Consider the following 21,326-nt stretch of genomic DNA (forward strand, 5'->3'; position numbering starts at 1 on the left):
AGCGAGCGGGCGGAGTGTAGAAAGCAACCGCATTCGCTGTGCCCAGCCAGAGCGGGATCCCGTCCTCCCGCGGCTGCAGATCGCCTCCTTTCTCGGGTGGGGGTGGGGAGGCTTGGCGGCATCTTGCCTCCCTCTCTTTCTCCCGCCGCGGCTCTCCTCCACTTGGCTCTCAACCTGCAAGCCCGGCCCCCCTGAACCAGACCCAGCTCCCGCCCCCATCTCCTCCTTTCCCGGAGGTAAAGGTAACAACTGCGGCTGCTTGCTGCTGCTGCTCCTCCTCCTCCTCCTCCTGCCGTATTGACTCTGCTACCCATTCCGAGAGGTGTGCGTGCACCTCCCCAAACCTGCCGACGTTTGGGGAGGTTTGGGGAGGTGCGCACCGGGGAAAAGGCCGGGAGAGGAGGGGGTCTGGGCTGGGGGGGGAGGGATGGGGTGGGGGAGAAGGAGGCTTCCCGGGCTGGGGGGGGAAAGCAGAAGCGAGGGATCAGGACTCCTCCCGCTTGGCTGCTGCCGCCGCCGCCACCACTCCTACGGCCGCCGCCGCCTGCTCTCTCGGCTGGTTGCTTTCCGCTTCTCTCCCCCCCGCCTGCCCTCCTTCCTGCCTTCCTCCCCTCCGCCTCGCCTTCCCCGCTCCCACGTTTTCCCTCTCCCCGCCTCGGATTCGGGGTGATTCCCCGGGAGAGGGCAATGGGATTCCGGCGAGCTTTCAAACCTTCTTGGCGGTCTCCGGCACGGCTCAGGAAGCGGCGGGGACGAGCGCGATCCAGCAGCGACACCCCGGGTCAGGCCACGGTGGCAGAGGAGGCAGTGGCGGCGGCGGAGGCGGCCGCAGCACTGGCAGCCTTCCTAGCAGCGGCGGCGACAGAGACAGAGGCGGCGGCGGCGGAGGAGGAGGAGGTGGCGGTGGCGGCTGCAGAGGCAGCTTCCTGGCGGTCTTCTTCCTCTCGGCTTCCTGCCTCTCCGCCCGCGGTGCGAGCTCGGACGTTACGGGGCTGGCCGGCCCGGACTGGGTCGGGCGAGTCGATCACCTCCTCCTCCTTTCCCTCCTCCTCCTCCTCTTTCTCCCACTCCCGCTCCCTCTCCTCTCCAGGGTGACCCTCCTGAATGTCTTTCCCGACAGCCCGCTTCACCCCGCTTGGTTTTGCAACTTGAAAAAGGACGCCTTGCTTGGGGGAGGGAAGGAGGCAAAGGCTCCGGCCGGGCGGCGCAGAAACGCTTCCTGAGCCGTGCCGGAGACCGCCAAGAAGGCTTGAAAGCTCGCTGGAATCCCATCGCCCTCTCCCGGGGAATCACCCCGAATCCGAGGCGGGGAGAGGGAAAACGCGGGAGCGGGGAAGGCGAGGCGGAGGGGAGGAAGGCAGGAAGGAGGGCAGGTGGGGGGGAGAGAAGCGGAAAGCAACCAGCCGAGAGAGCAGGCGGCGGCGGCCGTAGGAGTGGCGGCAGCGGCGGCAGCAGCCAAGCGGGAGGAGTCCTGATCCCTCGCTTCTGCTTTCCCTCCCCAGCCCGGGAAGCCTCCTTCTCCCCCACCCCATCCCTCCTCCCCCCAGCCCGGACCCCCTCCTCTCCCGGCCTTTTCCCCGGTGCGCACCTCCCCAAACCTCCCCAAACGTCGGCAGGTCTCCGGACGGCGGCGGCTTGGAGAGTTGCGTGCGCACCTCTGCCCTTCGGAAAGGTGTGCGCGCACCTCTCGGAATGGGCGGTGCCACTCTCCATTTGGAGAGGTGCGCACGCACCACTGCCCGTTCGAAGAGGTGCGCACGCACGGGCGGCTGGGAGCCGCATGTGGCTCCGGAGCCGCGGGTTGCCGACATTGTGAAAACTCAGCTGCCAGTTGATCTTAATGTTATAAAATGAAAAGTATGCCATTTGCAATTAACTTGGCATAAAATAATTCATTTGTATTTAATTGCAATTGTTCAAAGAATGTTCGGAAAAATGTTCGGCCCTCCAGCATGTTCACTTCATCCAATCTGGCCCTCTTTGAAAAAAGTTTGGACACCCCTGCTCTAGATAGTAATATGATATCCCCTCTAATAAATCAAAGCCATTATTTTCTTCAGCCTTACTCTGGCTTTCTTCCTTTGCCAACTAACCTTCCATGTCAGTGCCTTTGAATCATCAAATAGTTCTCCCCTTATTATTATATATATTATTTGGAATAAGAAAGACCATTTGGTTGAAGTTTTTTTGGAAGGACTAGCCCATTTATATTTATTAGATCAACTCCCTATTACTCCAATTTCCTACAATTATCCTGATAGGTTTATCTTCCATTCAGTCTGTTCTTCCTTTTCCTCAAATTTCTTCTGATTTTTGTAAAAAGTCTTTTCCATTTTCAGTGTTGTCACTCCCTTTTCTGATTTTTCCGTTCGGTGGGTCTGTTGGTCAATTGGGTCCTCTGTCTTAGTATTTAGTTGTTTCACTTTTCCTGTTATTTTCTGCATTGTTAGTTCTTTGGTTGTAGTCAAGTTCTGGGTTTGTATATTTAAGCTGGCATCTTGTTCCTTTATGTTGCATCTTATTTTGTCACAAGCTGAAAGAATGGCTTTGCATATTGATTTCAACATGGAAAGGATTTTTTCCTGATCTTCATCCATATTCTCTTGATAGTATGTTAAATTGAAGACTTTAGAATCAAATGTTAAAAATAGTTTTTTATTTTTTATAGCTGGGTATGGGACATCTATTTCACATGTTATAGGTGGTCTTTATAGTAGAAATTGTTTGTCAAGTAAGAGTTTGTAGTCCAAGGTATTCCATCATCTCATATAATAACATATGCTTCTCATGTAAAGAAATAAAAAAGCTGTTCCCCAAGTATAGCTCTGAAAGTCAGTAAAAGTTTACATTCATAGTTCAAACAGGCCAGATATGCCACCCAGACGTTCCTTCTTTGCAGCTGGGTTTTTCACAGGTGGTAACCGTCAAGGTCAAGGAAAAATTTTTCTGGAGTCTGGGCTTCAAGCCAAGTCTCTTTTAGGCAATAACAAATTGTAATAACATACTTTGCCACAAGATGTCACTGATGCCATTTAAAGCTTTTTAAGTCCAAAGATTTTATGATAGTTTTTCAAGTCTTATTACTTTTTTAGATAAAAACAAATGTCTCCAGTAAGAATGGGAACACTTTTGGTCCCCAGGTTTCAATAGCATATACATCCAATTAGATTAAAATTGTTCTTATAGTTGCTCTGTTTCCCCTGGGTAGTTAGTCACCGCTTTTCTTAGACGGTGGGGTAGAAATTCCGTTCCCTCTCTCCTCACAAGGGGAAAAATACTTTGTGCAGCTTTTACAGGAAAAAAATACTTAAAGTCTTAAAGAGAGGATCAGATCTTACCCAGATTCATCCACGTTGCTTTAAAGGTGTTTGGTGATTTTGTCTTCAGCTGTCAGCAGCTTAGTGACGGGCCATATTGTTATGGCCGGTCTTTCCCTCACTGGTTTGGAGGGCTTCCCCAGATCAAACGGAAGGGCTGCCGCCCTCCCATGATCAAGCAGGGGTCCCCTCCTTGCTTGTCACCCCTACAGGGGGACTTTTGACCCTTTCCAGGGTCCGCCAGTGGGACAAATTCGGACGTGAAAGATGGAGGTTGTTTTCCTGCGTCTGCAGCACCGCGATGGCAAACCAGAAGTCAGCAACAAGATCACTTTTCACAGGCCAGGATAGATTACCTCAAGGAAACCCCAGCAGGTACTGTAACCCCATTTATGATGGAGGTAGGTGTCCTGAAACACAGTGGCAGAATAGTACTTCGCCTCCATGCAGGGAAAAGGTACAGCAGCTTTGCCATGATAATCAAATGCAGGGCATGGAGGCATGTCCAAAACACTGCACAGAACCTTATGAGACTTTTGGTGGCCTAGGATGGCTGCAGACATCAAGGAATATGTGGCCTCTTGCAACATGTGCAGGAGGGCCAAACCACTCCATCAAAAGCCTGCAGAAGTTTTGCAACCACTACCTACGCCCCCCCCACCCTTGGCATACAGTCTCTCTGGATTTCATTACTGATTTACCCTCTGTCCAAGGATCACAACAAACTGTGGCAAGTTCTTAAAGAGATGGGAGTACCAGACCATCTTATTTGTCTCTTGAGAAATTTATATGCGGGCCAAGAAGCAACAGTGAGAACTGGACACGGAACCACTGATTGGTTCAAAATTGGGAAAGGAGTCCGGCAAGGCTGTATACTGTCGCCCAGCCTATTTAACTTATATGCAGAGCACATCATGAGAAAGGCAGGGCTAGATGAATCAAAAGTCGGAATTAAGATTGCCAGGAGAAATATCAACAACCTAAGATATGCAGATGTTACCACTCTAATGGCAGAAAGTAAAGAGGAACTAAAGAGCCTCTTCTTGCGGATAAAGAAGGAGAGTGCAAAAGTTGGCTTGAAACTTAACATTAAGAAAACCAAGATCATGGCATCCGGCCCTCTCAATTCCTGGCTTGAAACTTAACATTAAGAAAACCAAGATCATGGCATCCGGCCCTCTCAATTCCTGGCAAATAGATGGGGAAGAAATGGAGGTAGTGACAGATTTTATTTTCCTGGGCCCCAAGATCACCCCAGATGGGGACTGCAGCCAAGAAATTAAAAGACGCTTGCTCCTGGGGAGGAAAGCCATGGGGAAGAAATGGAGGTAGTGACAGATTTTATTTTATTTTATTTTATTTTATTTTATTTTATTATTTTATTATTTTATTTTATTTTATTTTATTTTATTTTATTTTATTATTTTATTTTATTTTATTTTATTATTTTATTTTATTTTATTTTATTTTATTTTATTTTATTTTATTTTATTTTATTTTATTATTTTATTTTATTTTATTTTATTTTATTTATTATTTTATTTTATTTTATTTTATTTTATTTTATTATTTTATTTTATTTTATTTTATTTTATTTTATTTTATTTTATTTTATTTTATTTTATTATTTTATTATTTTATTTTATTATTTTATTATTTTATTTTATTTTATTTTATTTTATTTTATTTTATTATTTTATTATTTTATTTTATTATTTTATTATTTTATTTTATTTTATTTTATTATTTTATTTTATTTTATTTTATTTTATTTTATTTTATTTTATTTATTTTATTTTATTTTATTTTATTTTATTTTATTTTATTTTATTTTATTTTATTTTATTTTATTTTATTTTATTTTATTTTATTTTATTATTTTATTTTATTTTATTTTATTTTATTTTATTTTTTATTTTATTTTATTATTTTATTTTATTATTTTATTTTCCTGGGCTCCAAGATCACCCCAGATGAGGACTGCAGCCAAGAATTTTTTTTTATTAAAGAGTTTTACAAAAACAAAATTTTACAATATATCCCCAAATCCCTCCCACCCCAAACCCACCCACTTCCCCCCCCCCCACTTCCCAGAGCTAAATACAGGATTATAGTTACAATAATCATATTCTAAATAAAAATTATGCATAATATACAATTAACCAAATTCATAATGTGCTTTAACTCCCCTTTAACATAACTACATACAAAGTACCAATAACAATATCCCACTAAAATCTACTCATAAGCTAAATGGAACTTTTTAGTCCCATATTTGTTCTGAATATAATTTATCCATCTCCTCCAAACTGAAATATATCTTTCCTGTGAATGATCTTTCAAGTAAGCAGAAATCTTAGACATTTCTGCAAAGATTCGAAACTTTAAACACCCATTCTTCTATAGTGGGTAAACTATCCTTCTTCCAATATTGTCCCACCAGTAACCGTGCTGCTGTTATCATGTTCAACATCAAGTTAGTTTCTTTAGCATCACAATCTACAACAATACCCAATAAAAACAATTGCGGAGAAAACTTTATCTTTCTCTTAAAAATCTTTTGAATGTTCCACCAAATTTTGATCCAAAAAGCTTTTATATTTCTACAAGTCCACCACATGTGAAAATAGGTAGCTTCTAAACTACCACATCTCCAACATTTAGACTGTAAATTAGGATACATGTTGGACAACTTCTTGGGAACCAGATGCCATCTATATAACATTTTATAAAAATTTTCTCTTAAATTTTGAGCCTGAGTAAATTTAACATTTCTAACCCAAATTATCTCCCAGGTGTCCAACGAAATTGGTTCCTGAATATTTTGTGACCACTTTATCATACAGTCTTTAACCAGTTCCGTTTCCGAATCCAATTCAATTAAAGCATTATATATCCTCTTTATATGTGCACAATTTAAATCTCTAATTTGTTTTACTAAATTTTGATCTGTAATTGTGATGCCAACCTTTTGATCTGACTTCCACCTAACTTTCAATTGGGTATATTGAAACCAAGAGTAACTTATGTTTTCTTGTCTTAACTCCTCTAATGATTTAAGTTGCCAATCAGTCCCTTGCAATCTAAGTAGTTCCTTATAAGAAACCATGTCCATACTCACTCCCATAGATACGCCCTCTATCGCGTGTCCAGGAATTCCCCAAATCGGTATTTTATAATTTAACTTATAATAATACTTTTTCCAGACACGCAATAAAGCACTTCTAAGAATATGGGATTTAAAAGCCCTGTCCACCTTCTTATCGTAAAGCAAATATGCATGCTATCCATATACCAAATCCCATCCCTCAAGATGAAGTATTCTCTTCTTAGTTAAATTAAGCCAATCACTAACCCACGTCAAGGCAACCGCATCATAATACAATTTCAAATTCGGCGCCTTGAGTCCCCCTCTTTCCCTAGCATCTTGTAAAATCTTAAATTTAACTCTTGGTTTTTTCCCCGCCCAAATAAATTTGTTAATACCCTTCTGCCATTGATCAAGGTTGGCATCCTTTTTCAATATAGGTATCATTTGAAACAAAAAGAAAATCTTTGATAGAAAATTCATTTTAACAACTGCAATTCTTCCCAGTAATGATAATTGTAATTTTTTCCAATTATTTAAGTCCCTTTGTACCTTCGACCATAGTGTTTCATAATTATTCTTATACAATTTTACATTTGAGGCTGCAATATATACTCCTAAATATTTAACCTTCTTCACTATTTCAAAACCTGTTAATTTAGATAACATATCCCTTTCACTCATAGATAAGTTCTTAGATAATATCTTAGTCTTATTACTATTCACCTTAAACCCAGAAACCTTACCATACTGAGTTATAATTTCCATCAAATCTATAACCGACTGTAACGGTTGGGATACTGTCACAACCAAGTCATCAGCAAAAGCTCTCAATCTATAATCATTCTGTTTTATTTTAATTCCCTTTATTTTATTTTTTATTTATTTTAATTCCATTTATATCCCGCCCTTCTCCGAAGACTCAGGGCGGCTTACAAGCTTAGCAGTAGCCTTCATTCTATGTATATGCCTAGAGGACTCTCGAATTTTGATTAATAAAATCTCTAATGTTAAAACAAACAATAATGGTGATAGGGGGCAACCCTGTCTTGTACCTTTTTCAATTTTAAAGGTCTCTGTTAATCCCCCGTTAACTATAATTTGTGCAGTTTGTTGTTGATATATAACTTTAATAGCATGTAGAAAACCTTCTCCAAAATTCATCTCCTCAACAAGTCTTAATAAAAATTGCCAATTCAATTGGTCAAAGGCTTTCTCTGCATCCAAAAATATCAATGCTGCGGGGACTTGGTTGTTCTTATCCAAGTATTCAAGCAGGTTAACAATTTGTCTTACATTATATTTCATATACCTCCCAGATATAAATCCCGATTGATCACTATGAATCATTTGTTTCAAAACTTGCATTAATCTATTGGCCAATACTTTAGCAAAAATCTTATACTCTGTATTTAAAAGCGATATAGGTCTATAATTTTTAGGTTGAGTAAGGTCTTGATCCTCCTTTGGAATCAACGATACAAAAGCTGTCCTCCATGATGGAGGAACTACACCTCCAGTCTGAATTTCATTAAACAAAATCTTTAAGGGTTCAATCATTTCAGGCAACAACTTTTTATAGTAAATTGCTGTTAATCCATCCGTTCCCGGAGCCTTGCCCAGTTTCAACTGTTTAATAACTAAAGAAATTTCTTCTGATGTAATTGGGCAGTTCATCTCAAGTTGTTGTTCTTGTGAAAGTCTTGGAAAATGAGCTCCCTGTAAATACTTGTCTATATCTAAAGCTTGTATATTTTCTTTAGAATATAATTTCGAGTAAAAATCTAAAAAACTCCTCTTAATCAAATTTTGTTGGTAAACTTCTTTGCCTTTATATTCTATTTTATCTATAGTACGTGATTTCTGTTTTTTCCTTAATTGATAAGCCAACCGTCTACCAGGCTTATTGGCGTTGCAAAAAGTATTGTGTTTGGCATAGCGCAAATTAGTTGCTACTTGATCAGCCAGTAGCATATTAAATTGTTCTTTCAATAAATGTATTGAGATCCTTACATTATTCAATGGATTCAAAATGAGCTTTTTCTCCTTAGTTTTAATCTCTTCCTCAATATCTAAACGTTTTTGCATTTGCTTACGCCTATAAGCATTATTCATATAAATCAAAAACCCCTCTCATATAGGCTTTACTAGCATCCCAAACTATTTCCATCGAGGTACTTTTATGCATATTTGTGACAAAAAATTCTTTCATATGTTCTCTACATTTCTGCAAAAACAAGTCATTTGTAAATAAATTCTCATTCAGCCTCCAGGATCTCCTACTAGCGTCTTCAGCGAAGAACTCCAACCAAACAGGACTATGGTCAGACATTGTCCTAGGAAAAATCTTAACATTCTTAACCGAAGAAGAAAGATCAGTAGTAATCAAAATAAAGTCAATCCTGGAGAAAGATTTATGTCTATCCGAAAAAAAAGTAAAATCTCTGTCTCTCATATTCCTTTCCCGCCATACATCTCTTAATTCCAGATCTTCCTTCAAATCAAAAAAAGCTTTAGGCAATTTTGAATTAAAAAAGTTTTTAGAAAATCCCTTCTTGTCTTCAGATGGCACCAAAACCCCATTCCAGTCCCCCATCATAATAACAGATTTGTAACCCAGTTCAATTAGTCTCTGATGTAAAAATTTAAAAATTTTTTGCTGTTGTTGATTTGGAGCATATAATCCAATAAGAAGAACTTTCTTTCCTTGTAATATTAATTCAATACTAACATATCTCCCTTGTTTATCCGATTCAATCAATCTTGCCGAGAAGTCTTTTCTTAAGTAAATAACCACTCCAGCCTTCTTGTCCGGAGCAAACGATGCAAAATGTGCTCCCAATCGGGAATTAATCAGATATTTTTGATCTTTTAATGCAATATGTGTCTCTTGTAAGCAAACAATGTCATTTTTATGTTGTTTCAGATAAAAAAATTCTTTCTTTCTTTTCTGTGGTGAATTTAAGCCATTAACATTCCATGTCAGGAACTTCACCATCTCTGGTGACAATGAGCCTTTGGAACAAGGCCTGAAGATCAGCTGTTGCTCTCTTAGGACGTGCTCCTCCCACAGGCTCTGAAACAGCCGTGTCTTGCGTAGCTGGACCAGATACAGGCTTTTGTCTTTGCTCTTTTTCCATACGCTTATATGTAGCTCTTGTCATCCTCTGTTTTTTTGGGTCTTCCTTTAATGCCAAACTCTGCTCCATGGCCTCCACCTTCTGCATCTCCTCGAGAGGCAATGACATTGCCCCTTCACTCAATTGTTTATCATCTTGTCTTGCTTCTGTTCTTTTAATTCGGGGAGACGGTGGTAAACCTGCTTTCAGGACCTTGGTGTAGAAATCTTTTGCTTTTAAAATTGTATCCAATCTGTATCTGGTCCCTGCATAATTTACCACAATTCCAATAGGTATTTCCCATCTGAACTGGATTTGTTGCTTCTTAAGCTCATCAGACAAAAAGGCAAAGTCTTTCCTCTTTCTAAGAATTTTTGAAGGTATCTCCTTTAAAATCATAATATCTTGGCCTGCAATCTGAAATTTTTCCCGATAAAAAGCCTGGATAATAGAATTTCTGGTTGATCTCCTGGAAAAATAAATCACTACGTCTCTAGGTAGACTTTTTTGCCTAGCAATCCAGGAGTTAACCCTAAATGTCTTATCCATTTCTTTAAGTAGTTCTTCAGGTTCACATTTCAAAACAGGAGCCACTGCTCGTGCTATTTCCCATTCCAAATCTTCTTTAGGATTCTCTTTGAGGCCTCTGATACGCAAAGCAAACTCCATGTTCTTATATTCTGATATAGTAACCTCATCTTCTGTTCTATCAATCTTGGCCTCTGCTCTATCAATCTTCTGTTCAGCATCAATAATTTTATTTTCCAAATTCTCCACATACTCCATAACTGAGTCCACACGAACATCCAGGCATTCTATATGTGCAGCCAAACCCTGGAGTGCAAGCACTATATCTTCCCTGATCTGGTTGTTTTGATTAACAAATTCTTCCCTTGTTTTCTGTATTTCTTGCTGCAAAACTTGTGTAGACTGCATCACAACTTGCTGAATGTCTGTCAGTGTAAATGCAGGAGGTGGGGGAGAGGGTGGTTGTACTGTAGGTTTCATCGAAGTCTGCCCTGCAGCTTGTGGTATAGGTGAGGAAATAACATTCTTAGAAAGTGGAGGCCCTCCCCCACGTCTCGCAGCCATCTCTTAAGTTTCGATTTCCTCTTTCACCCAGCAGAATCAAAGTTCAAAAAAAGGGGAAGAAAAAATAACAATTCTCTCAAAGTTCTTAACCTTCAATAAGAAGAAAAGGGAACAGGCTTTCAAATAAGCAAAATCCGATACTGGATAAAGTCAGTTGCAAATTGTGTCTCTTGCTTTGTAGCAAAATATAACAATTTTCAAACACAGTCACTTCACACAGGAGAGAAACATTCCAGCACCATTTTTACTCCATTTCAAACTTGAAACTTGAAGAAGATAATGAAACTGAGTTAAAGTTAAAATCCAATTTGAAAATTCAGATCTTCCTGCTTTGCTCTGCCTGCTTTTCAAAGGAACAAAATACTCACAATCCCCTCTAAGCAGCAGGTGCAGTTGTCGCATCTTGTTCCACTCCTTTTGGAGCGAAGACGTCCTGAGAGCGGAGAAAGCCTGGGCTCCGAGGGGGCTCACCCTGTTATCCCCCAAACTACTTGGGAGAATCGTAGGGGAGCTCTACCTCTACCCAGGCAACCTCGCCTCTCCCTCTTCTCGTGAGGGAGAAGCTCCAGCGCCGCGGAACAGCTGATTTTCGCTGCCTCCGGGCGTTTTGACGCTTCCCAGGATCGGGCGCCTTCAGAACGCCGCCATTCGGCGCGACAGCGCTACCGGAAGCCCCTGCAGCCAAGAAATTAAAAGACGTTTGCTCCTGGGGAGGAAAGCCATGGCAAAACTAGACAGCACACTAAAAAGCAGAGACATCACCGGTCTTCCGGTGGCGACGCGACGCCGAAGACAGCCGTTTTCGGGCTGCCCGCTCCGCAGCTGTGTTTTTCCATCGTAAACAGCGCCGATCAGCTGTTTAGATGGATTTGAAGCCCCCTCCTCGGGAGAAGAGTAGGGGGTGAGGCCCCAGGTAGGGGTTGAGCTCTCCGGGGCCGCCTGAGCTGAGAATTTGGGCGGCTGAAGGATTGAGCCCCCCCGAAGCCTGGGTTGCTCCGAGCTGCGCAGCGCCCCTGCTCCGGGATTTTTGGAGCAGAGCCAGGCGTTAGCAACCACCCCTGCCAAAAGGAAATACTTTTGATTATCAAGATGCAGGCAGAGCGGTACAGGAGGTCAAGGTGATGTGGACTCTTATCTTTACTCTCTAGCTCAATGGATTTTATAGCTTTAAAGTGAAAGTGTGCAATAAGTGAAAGTGGGGGAAGATGGCGGCTAAAACTTCTAAAGCTTTTCGGAGTGCGGGGTCTTCCCTGGTGCAACAGACCTCATTGCAAGCTTTGCTTCCTCCTGCACCTCCTCCGGCATTGACGCTTAAGGATTTACAAGATGCTCTTGGAAAGCATTCACAATTGATGTCTGACATGATGGATGAAAAGTTGAAAAAGCTGGAGGAGAAAATGGAGGAGAAAATGGAGAAACTGGAGAAGAAGATGGAAGAGAAGTTTAGAGCAATGAGGGTGGACATGTTGTCTATGATTGAATCTGTAGCTGAATGTGTGCAACAGCTGGATGTAAAAGTGGAGGATCTCAGTCAAAAGAACTCTATATTAGAAGCAAAGGTATTAGAAAATGAAAATATAAGGGATAAAATGGACGGAGAATTGAGCCTTGTTCAGTATCATCAGATGCAGTATGCTATTAGAATCAGGGGTTTAAAGGAGAATTGTAAAGAAGATTTAAAGCAGCTGATTTCTGAGGCTCTGGAAGGGGTATTGGGCCAGCCAGCATCTGAAATTGAGGGAAATATGGACAAAACTTTTTGTGTAAATTCATGGATTGCAAGACAGAGGAAGTTACCCAGAGATGTGGTGGTCTATTTTACAAAGAGAGTAATTAGAGATGAAGTCATTCAAGCTGCTTATGATACTAAATTGGTAGTGGCTGAGCAAGAAGTCTTGGTTTTAAAAGAGATTCCTCCGAAGATTTTAAGGAGAAGGAAAGATTTTGCATTTCTAGTACAGGAACTTAAGAAATGTGATATTAAGTTTAGATGGGAGATTCCAGTTGGACTGGTGGTGACGCACGAAGGTAAAAGACATCGTCTGGTTACTGTGGCCCAGGCACGTGATTTTTATAGCAATGTGTTAAAAGCAACCCCCCTATCATTTTTGGAAGCTGTAAAGGGATACGGCGAGGGAAAGCTTCAAGATGTTGCAGATAGACCGACAGAGGACAATGGTGTTGGAGGGGATCAAGTTACAGTCTCATCGGTTGTTGCAGGAGGCCAGAGGATGACGCGTGCCGCCCTAAGAAGAGCGAGACGAGAGCAAGAGCAAGACCAGCAGAAAGTTATGGAATCTCCAAAGCGTACTTACAGTGAAGCTGTGGGAGGGGCGCGGTCCAAAGAAGTTATGGGGGTCATGACAGACGTGCTCCAAAAGCTTTGGGGTGTCAAGATTGCTGATTAAATTTTTAAATTAGAATGTCAATGGATTAAATTTATCAGAGAGGAGAAAGAAAGTTTTTTTAATATTTAACACAATTTAAGATTGATGTTATTTGCTTGCTAGAAAAGTATATTAGGGTTATGGACTAAAAGTATGTGTTGAACTAAGAATGGGTACGCAAGCTCCTAATTAACAACAAGTTGTCTTAGAGACTGCCTAAACCTTTTTTTACTCTTTTTATTTGAACTCAAGGATGATTTGGAACTGCGAGACATTTGGCGTGATACATGCAAGAACTATTTTTGATCATAGTTTAGTTTGGTTGGAGATTATTAAGGTTAACAGAGATAGGCGCTTTTGGCGCGTAACTGAGAATTTGTTTAGAAATTAGAGAAAGGTGGGAGAATGTAAATAGTAGGTGAAAGTTTTTTTTCTTTTTTTTTGAAATTAATATGAATAAGGACTGGGATTAAGAAAATCTATTCTGAGTAAAGCTCTTTTTCTGTTTTCCTCTTTTTCTTTTTTACTTTATTTGTAATATTAATATTGTTTGTATTCATTTTATATGAGCTAGAGGGAGATAGAATTAATAGTTTATTGTTGATAACATAGGGGTGCTTATGTCTGTTTTTCGATTTTATACCCTGTATTTAGCTCTGGGAAGTCGGGGGGAGGAGGGAATGGGGGAGAGAGATAGGGAGGGCTAGATAGGGGTGGAGGAGGGGGGATTAAAGTCAAAATGTATTGTAAAACTTTTTAAATAAAAAAAAGCAGAGACATCACCCTGTCTACAAAAGTGCATATAGTCAAGGCTATGGTCTTCCCAGTTACAATGTATGGCTGTGAAAGTTGGACCATAAGAAAGGCTGAGCGCCTAAGAATTGAGGCCTTTGAACTATGGTGCTAGAGAAGACTCCTGCGAGGCCCTTGGACTGCAAGGCGATCAAACCGGTCAGTCCTAGAGGAGATCAACCCTAACTGCTCTTTAGAAGGCCAGATCCTGAAGTTGAAACTCAAATACTTTGGCCACCTAATGAGAAGGAAGGACTCACTGGAGAAGAGCCTAATGCTGGGAAAGATTGAGGGCAAGAGAAGAAGGGGACAACAGAGAATGAAGTGGCTGGATGGAGTCACTGAAGCAGTAGGTGTGAGATTAAATGGACTCCAGAAGATGGTAGAGGACAGGAAGGCCTGGAGGAATGTTGTCCATGGGGCCGCGATGGGTCGGACACAACTTCGCAACTAACAACAGCTACAACAACTGTACCTCTGGGAAGCAAGTGGAGGTCCTCCCGGACTCAAGTGAGTCCAAAAACAGGCAGGAAAAGGAAAAGGCGAGGGAAGGAGGTGACCATAGTCACTGCTGGGAGCAGTTTGAGTCCTCCCAGACCCCTTTTTGGTCTGAAAACTGATGGCAGAGTTCCCTTGGAGGAGGGGTCCATACTCTGTAAAGGGAAACAGAGTCCTCCCAGACCCTTTTTGTTCTGAAAACTGAGACGATGTGAGGGCTTCACTAGGAAGCCCAAAATTCCCTGGGGCCTGGTGGAGCCGAAGTGAATCTCTACATCGGGAATAGGGAAACATGGGAAGCTCTAGCTTGAGTGTCATGGTAGGCTCCCCATTGGAAGACTTGCTTGACACCTGGGACAAGAGTCAGTTGCCTGTCCAGGCAGGTATGAAAAATGATAAAGGGAAATTTGTGAAGAATGGGCTTTGCTGGGAAACCAATTTGGGTAAATAAAGTTACTTAAAAGGAAAAGGAAAATAAATAAAATATAGGAATAGTGATTTTCTCTCTCTTTCTTTCTATGCAACCACGTGATATGTTTAAGATTTGTGCCTTCCCTAATTTGAGTTAACTGAGATTTATGGTGGGAATGACCAGGATGTTTTACTTCTGTTCAAGACTTCTGATTCCCTTTTCTGTTCTCTTTTCCTTGTCTTTGTGTGTGTGTATGTGTGTCAAAGTCTTTGTGTGTGAGGTAAATGTAACTGTTAATTGTCTCTAATCCAAAGAGCGCTCACACACAAAGCTCCAGTCACGTGAGTGGAGAGTGCTTGCGTGCGAAGCTCAATTAGCACAAATGAAGCTCCACACACAAGTGGCCTCCACCCACGTGAGTGGAGCTTCACACATGTACGCTTGCACATCACTCACACAGCCCAGTTTCAAACAGGCCACAGCCCAGTAGGGGGCCACAGCCCAGGGGTTTGGGACCCTTGCCTTAAAGTTTAACTTTTTTCCCTTTTGTTAATTTTTATGCTGCCTTTCAGTTCAATATGAACTTTCAAGGTGGCTTAAAACCACATACAAAGAGAATGCAAGTGAAATAAATAAAAACAAGGAAATTAATCCATGAATAATTAGGAATGACTGACATTTATTTAAACCTCTATGGAGGAACAGAAAAGCATCATGGTTTTCTGCCTAGTTCATCAATCTAAACATAAAAATGAGCAACCTGTGACATGCAGCATAACACTAGACAGTTTTCAGTTTACTTTCCAAAGCCCCTGGCAGAAATGTAGTATGGTGCTCTGGGTGCAAGACCCTGTCTGTCCTGCAGCTGGAAGATGTCAGAAAAAGAAAGCAGCCACAACCAGTCTTTATTTCAAGCCTGACTACCACATATCCTCCACAAATCATTTGCTCCTGACAAAATGTGGACTTTAATAGCAAAACACAGCTCAATCCTGGGACTGGGACTGCCCCATTGCTGAAATATGGAGCAGATTTGCTTCCGGGTACAATTCAAGGTGTTAGTTATCACCTTTAAAACCCTGCATAACATAGGTCCAGGTTACTTGAGGAACCGTCTCACCCCAATAGGACTGGCCCACCCTACCTGTACCAGCAGAGGGGGGATATGGTGGAACTCATCAGTCAAGAATTTCGACTGGTGGGGTCCAGAAGAAGAGCCTTCTCTGCCGTGGCTCCTGCCCTTTGGACTATCTGAGGTGAGATCAGCTTCCAGACTTCTGAGCTTCTGCAAGAGCCTGAAGACCTCCCTCTGCCAGATAGATTGGGGCCCCAACAGGAGAGTATCACACTGTAGGTGATTGATTAATTAAGAGCTAATCCCATTGTTAGAATATGTTGTTGAAAAAATGGTTTGTTTAACAGAGTATTATTAATACACAGTGGAAGTTGTACTGGGACTTTTAGGCAAACAGTAATGCACTAACACGAGTTTTATAACTTATTTTTTACTCAGACAACAAAAAGAAACACAGTAAGAAATAGTCCAAGTATCAATCCAGTATCATGCACATAAAAGTCAGTCCATAAAAACATAGTATCAAAATACAAAAGCTGCTTACCAATATCAAAAACAATATACACTGTAGCAAGCAGTTGATTCTTGAGAGAATAAATATCAAGTTAGCAAACAAGAGAACAAGAGGTATCCAAACACTAACATCAAACACATATACAAGAGCAACTACGTGTAACATCTAACTCTCTTTTATGTGGAATAATTACAGCCACACCCTTAGGCCGTTTAACTCCTTAAAGGTGCTTTTACTCCATTATATAATATTGTCACCCAAATCAAGTTTAATCTCTAACAATCTCCCCTTTTGGGTGGCATATTATACATATATTTTTACAATCTCAAATTACACATATCACAAACAGATTTATGCTTTATAGCACCCTGAGCTTTAGTAAACTGGTCAGCAATATTATCTTCAGTTGCACAATATTCCAGTTTAATCAAATTATCTTTAACACATTGTCTGACATTTAGATACCGTAGATCCGTATGTTTTGATCTAGTTTTCACTGCAGCATTAGTTGCTGCTTGATTGTCTTCATACACTTTTATTGGTTCATTACAATTTAAACCCATATCAAACAATAATTGTTTCCATACCAATAGCTCAGTACATAATAAAGATAGACAAGAAAATTCGGATTCAGTTGTTGATAAGCTTATATGCTTCTGTCTGTTAGACCTCCATCCTACTAAAGCGTTTCCCAATAATACAACCAATCCTGAAGTGGATTTCCTGGTTACAGTATCAGATGCAAAACTAGCATCTGCAAATGCTTTTAGTTCCAATTCCTTTGTTGGCTCTAGATATAGAGAATAATGTATGGTGTGTTTCAAATATCTTAAAACTCTTTTCGCACCTTGCCAACATCTGGTTGTAGGATTCTCACAATATCTAGCTAAATGATTAACTGTAAATGCTATGTCAGGTCTTGACCAATTACATAAATACATCAAGCTACCTATTAATGATTGATATATCTTTTTATCAAAGACATTGCTGTTATCTGCTGAACTCTCAAAACCTTGAACCATAGGTGTTTTTACTGGTTTACAGTTTTCCATATTATAACGTTTCAGCAAACCATTAATTTTCTTAGCTTGAGACAGTTTAAATCCTTTACTAGTCCTGACAATATCCAGCCCTAGATAATGACTAATAGCTCCTAGATCTTTTACTCTAAATTTTCTTTTTAACCCTGAAATTATTCTTTCAGTTTCTGTTTCATCTTTTGCTATAATAGCAATATCATCAGTGAATAATAATAACAATGATAATTCACTATTTTGCTGTTTTATAAATAAACAAGGATCTGCAATACTAGCTTTAAATCCCAAACTATTTAACTCTTTTACTAAACATCTATTCCACTCATAACCTGACTGTTTTAAACCATACAAACTCTTATTCAGTTTCCAACAGTACCCTACCTTACTTTCTATTCCTGATGGAACTTTCATATATATATCATGGTTTAATGTTGCATGCAAATAAGCAGTTTCAATATCTACATGTTTTATACTATAATTCTTATTTACTGCCCAAACTAAAGCAGCCCTAAGAGTGGAAGCTCTTAACGTTGGGGAAAATACTACATCATAATCACTATTATTCTGTGCAAATCCTTGAGCAACTAATCTTGCTTTATGTATTACCTCTCCTGTAACACTTTCTTTCAGTTTAAAAACCCATTTACATCCAATTAACTTTTCTGTTTTAGGTATTTTAACCTCTTGATAAACATTAAGATCTTGCAAAGACTTTATTTCTTTATCCATAGCTACTTTCCAATTCTTTCTTTCATTCTCAGGATACATTTTTATTTCTTCAACATTAGAAGGTTCAATGTCTATTTGACAAATTAAACCTGCCTCGAAACGATCAGGCTGTCGTCTTTCCCTGTTAGACCTTCTGAGAATTATTGGACTTATAGGTACATTTACATTATTATCTTCTTCCTCTCCTGTCTCCAGTATCAGTGGTTCTTGTTTGATCTCTCTAGCAGGTTCCTCCTCTTCTTTATCACTTTCATTTGAGGAGTTAGTTAAATCTTGTTGAGGAATATATACAATATCTTCTACCCTTTCCCAGCCTGACTGTTCTTGAAAAACAGCGCTAGAACTACAATAAATGTTTTTAGTACCTTTCTCCCAGAACCGATAAGACTTATGGTTTAACTCATAGCCAACAAAAAATAATTGTTTAGCTCTATGTTCTCCTTTATTTCTTATTGAACTTGGAATATGTACCCAAGCAGGTGTCCCAAATGTGTGAATATAACTAAGATTTGGTTTTCTCTTATACCATAAGGTATAAGGAATTTTACCTGTAGCTGAACTAACCACATTGTTTAAAATATGATTAGCACATTTTGCTGCTTCTCCCCATAAGCTATCAGGTAAACCAGAATCTTCAATCATAGATCGAATCATAGCTTGCAATGTTTGGCCCCTCCGTTCAACAAATGCATTATGCTGAGGTCTATAAGGAGCTGTACGTCTATGCTCTATTCCCTCTGAAACTAACAGCTCATTAAACTGTTTATTAACAAACTCAGTTCCATTGTCTGTTATTATGGTTTTTACATTTAACTGAGTTTTCCTTTGTACAAACTTGAGCCAATTAGATATTGTTTGTATAGTTTCAGTTTTTGACGTAAGGAGATAACAGAACCCATATCTGCTATAATGGTCTAGAATATTTAATATGTAGCAAGCACCCCCTAAACTGGGTTTCATAGGACCTATCAAATCCATAAATACCAGTTCTAATGGAGTTGTGGTTTTAAATCCATCTAACCTATTAGCTGGTGCTGCCCTGCTCTTTTCTCTACCACATACGTTACACTGTAGATATTTCTTACAAGCCTTTAACTTAAACCCATTAGACAAAGCTACAGTTCTTTTTAGTGTATTAAAATTCACATGACCCAATCTTCTATGTAATAAATGAATACATTCATCATGTGGTTTTTGATTTGTACAAGTAGTAGCCATTATTATAGGATCATTGCTAATTACAAACAAACCGTCTTTCATATTAGCTATTAAGTTCACTTCATTCTTTTGAATAAGACATTCCTCCCCTTGGAAAGTAACTTTAAAACCTGCTTCCAATAATGCCTTAACTGATAATAGATTATAATCACATCTGGGAACATATAGCATTTCCAAATTTTGTTTTAAAAATGAACAGTAAACCTTACCCTCTCCAGAGACCTTGACTCTCCAGCCATTAGCCATAGAAATATATTTTTTACTAGACCTTATATTCTCAAAATCCCTTTTTATTTTTGAAATACAGTGTGTAGCTCCACTATCTACCACCCACCAATTGTGGTTATTAGTAGTTCTATTAGCTACAGCTACATTAATCAGCTTTTTATTCTTTCTATGGCTTTCCTTTCTCTGACAATTACTATTCTGACAAAACTTAGCAATATGTCCCTTTAACCCACAATTAAAGCATTTCCTTAAAATATAAGCAGATTCAGTCTTCTTTATTTCTTGTTGCAATGGCTCTCTCAACTGTTTTCTCTCCATACGACATCTTGATTCTTCCAACAACCTTCCAGTTATTGAAGAAACAGTTAGGTCTTCTTTGGACAAAACCTCCAAGGACGATACAAAGGCATCATAGCTCTCATCCAATGATGATAAAATGATGTAAACCTGGTGAAGCTCTGAGAAAATAAGTTCTTTTTCTTGCAGTTCCAACAAAGTTGCTTTTATAAAGTTAAGGTGAGCTAACATATCACCATTCTTTTCCAGTCTAGCTCTAAATAGCTTTCTGGTAAGATTTATATGAGCACCAACACTGTCCCGAACAAAAATCTTTTTCAACTTAGCCCAACATTTAGCAGCAGATTCTTCTCCACGCACATGGACTAGCTGTTGGTCTCCTAATGTTAGCCCAATGATAGATAAAGCCTTATCATTGTCTTTATTGAAGTCTACAATCTTCTTGTTATCTTCTTCATTAGTTGGATCCCAGGCAGTTACATCAGGAGGATTATGGACTATTTTCCAAAGACCTTGATTTTGTAATAGCAAACTACATTGTGTAGACCAGGATACGTAGTTTGACCCATTAAGCCGGGTAATGCAGAATGGATTGAATAGTCCTTGTGCCATTGTCTGAATTTGAAAACTCAGTTAGGAAATATAAATACAATACTGTGCCTGTCCTCAGCACCACACTGGATCTGGGCCCATAACCATTGTTAGAATATGTTGTTGAAAAAATGGTTTGTTTAACAGAGTATTATTAATACACAGTGGAAGTTGTACTGGGACTTTTAGGCAAACAGTAATGCACTAACACGAGTTTTATAACTTATTTTTTACTCAGACAACAAAAAGAAACACAGTAAGAAATAGTCCAAGTATCAATCCAGTATCATGCACATAAAAGTCAGTCCATAAAAACATAGTATCAAAATACAAAAGCTGCTTACCAATATCAAAAACAATATACACTGTAGCAAGCAGTTGATTCTTGAGAGAATAAATATCAAGTTAGCAAACAAGAGAACAAGAGGTATCCAAACACTAACATCAAACACATATACAAGAGCAACTATGTGTAACATCTAACTCTCTTTTATGTGGAATAATTACAGCCACACCCTTAGGCCGTTTAACTCCTTAAAGGTGCTTTTACTCCATTATATAATATTGTCACCCAAATCAAGTTTAATCTCTAACACCCATCTTCCTGCTTCCAGCTGTCTCCTTCACCACCTTGTGACCACAATTTTACTTTTCATCCTTGGAGCGACATTGACCAACTCTACTTACCAAGGAAAATAGGTGGGCATGCAATGTTGCAAGAACATCAGATGATTGAAGAAGGAAAAAGGGCATTGGAAGATTATTTGAAGGATGGTGAAGAGGATGCACTGAAGGTAGTATACCAAGAAGGCTTACTGAATACTGGAGAGACCAAACATTGTGCAACAATACCTCTAACACCATCAGACATCCACATCTGCCTATCTCAGGTCCTTGGGAAGGACTCGATAGGCAGATAAGAATGTGAAATC

Source organism: Vipera ursinii (assembly GCF_947247035.1).
Source record: "Vipera ursinii genome assembly, chromosome: W".
Lineage (NCBI taxonomy): Eukaryota > Metazoa > Chordata > Lepidosauria > Squamata > Viperidae > Vipera > Vipera ursinii.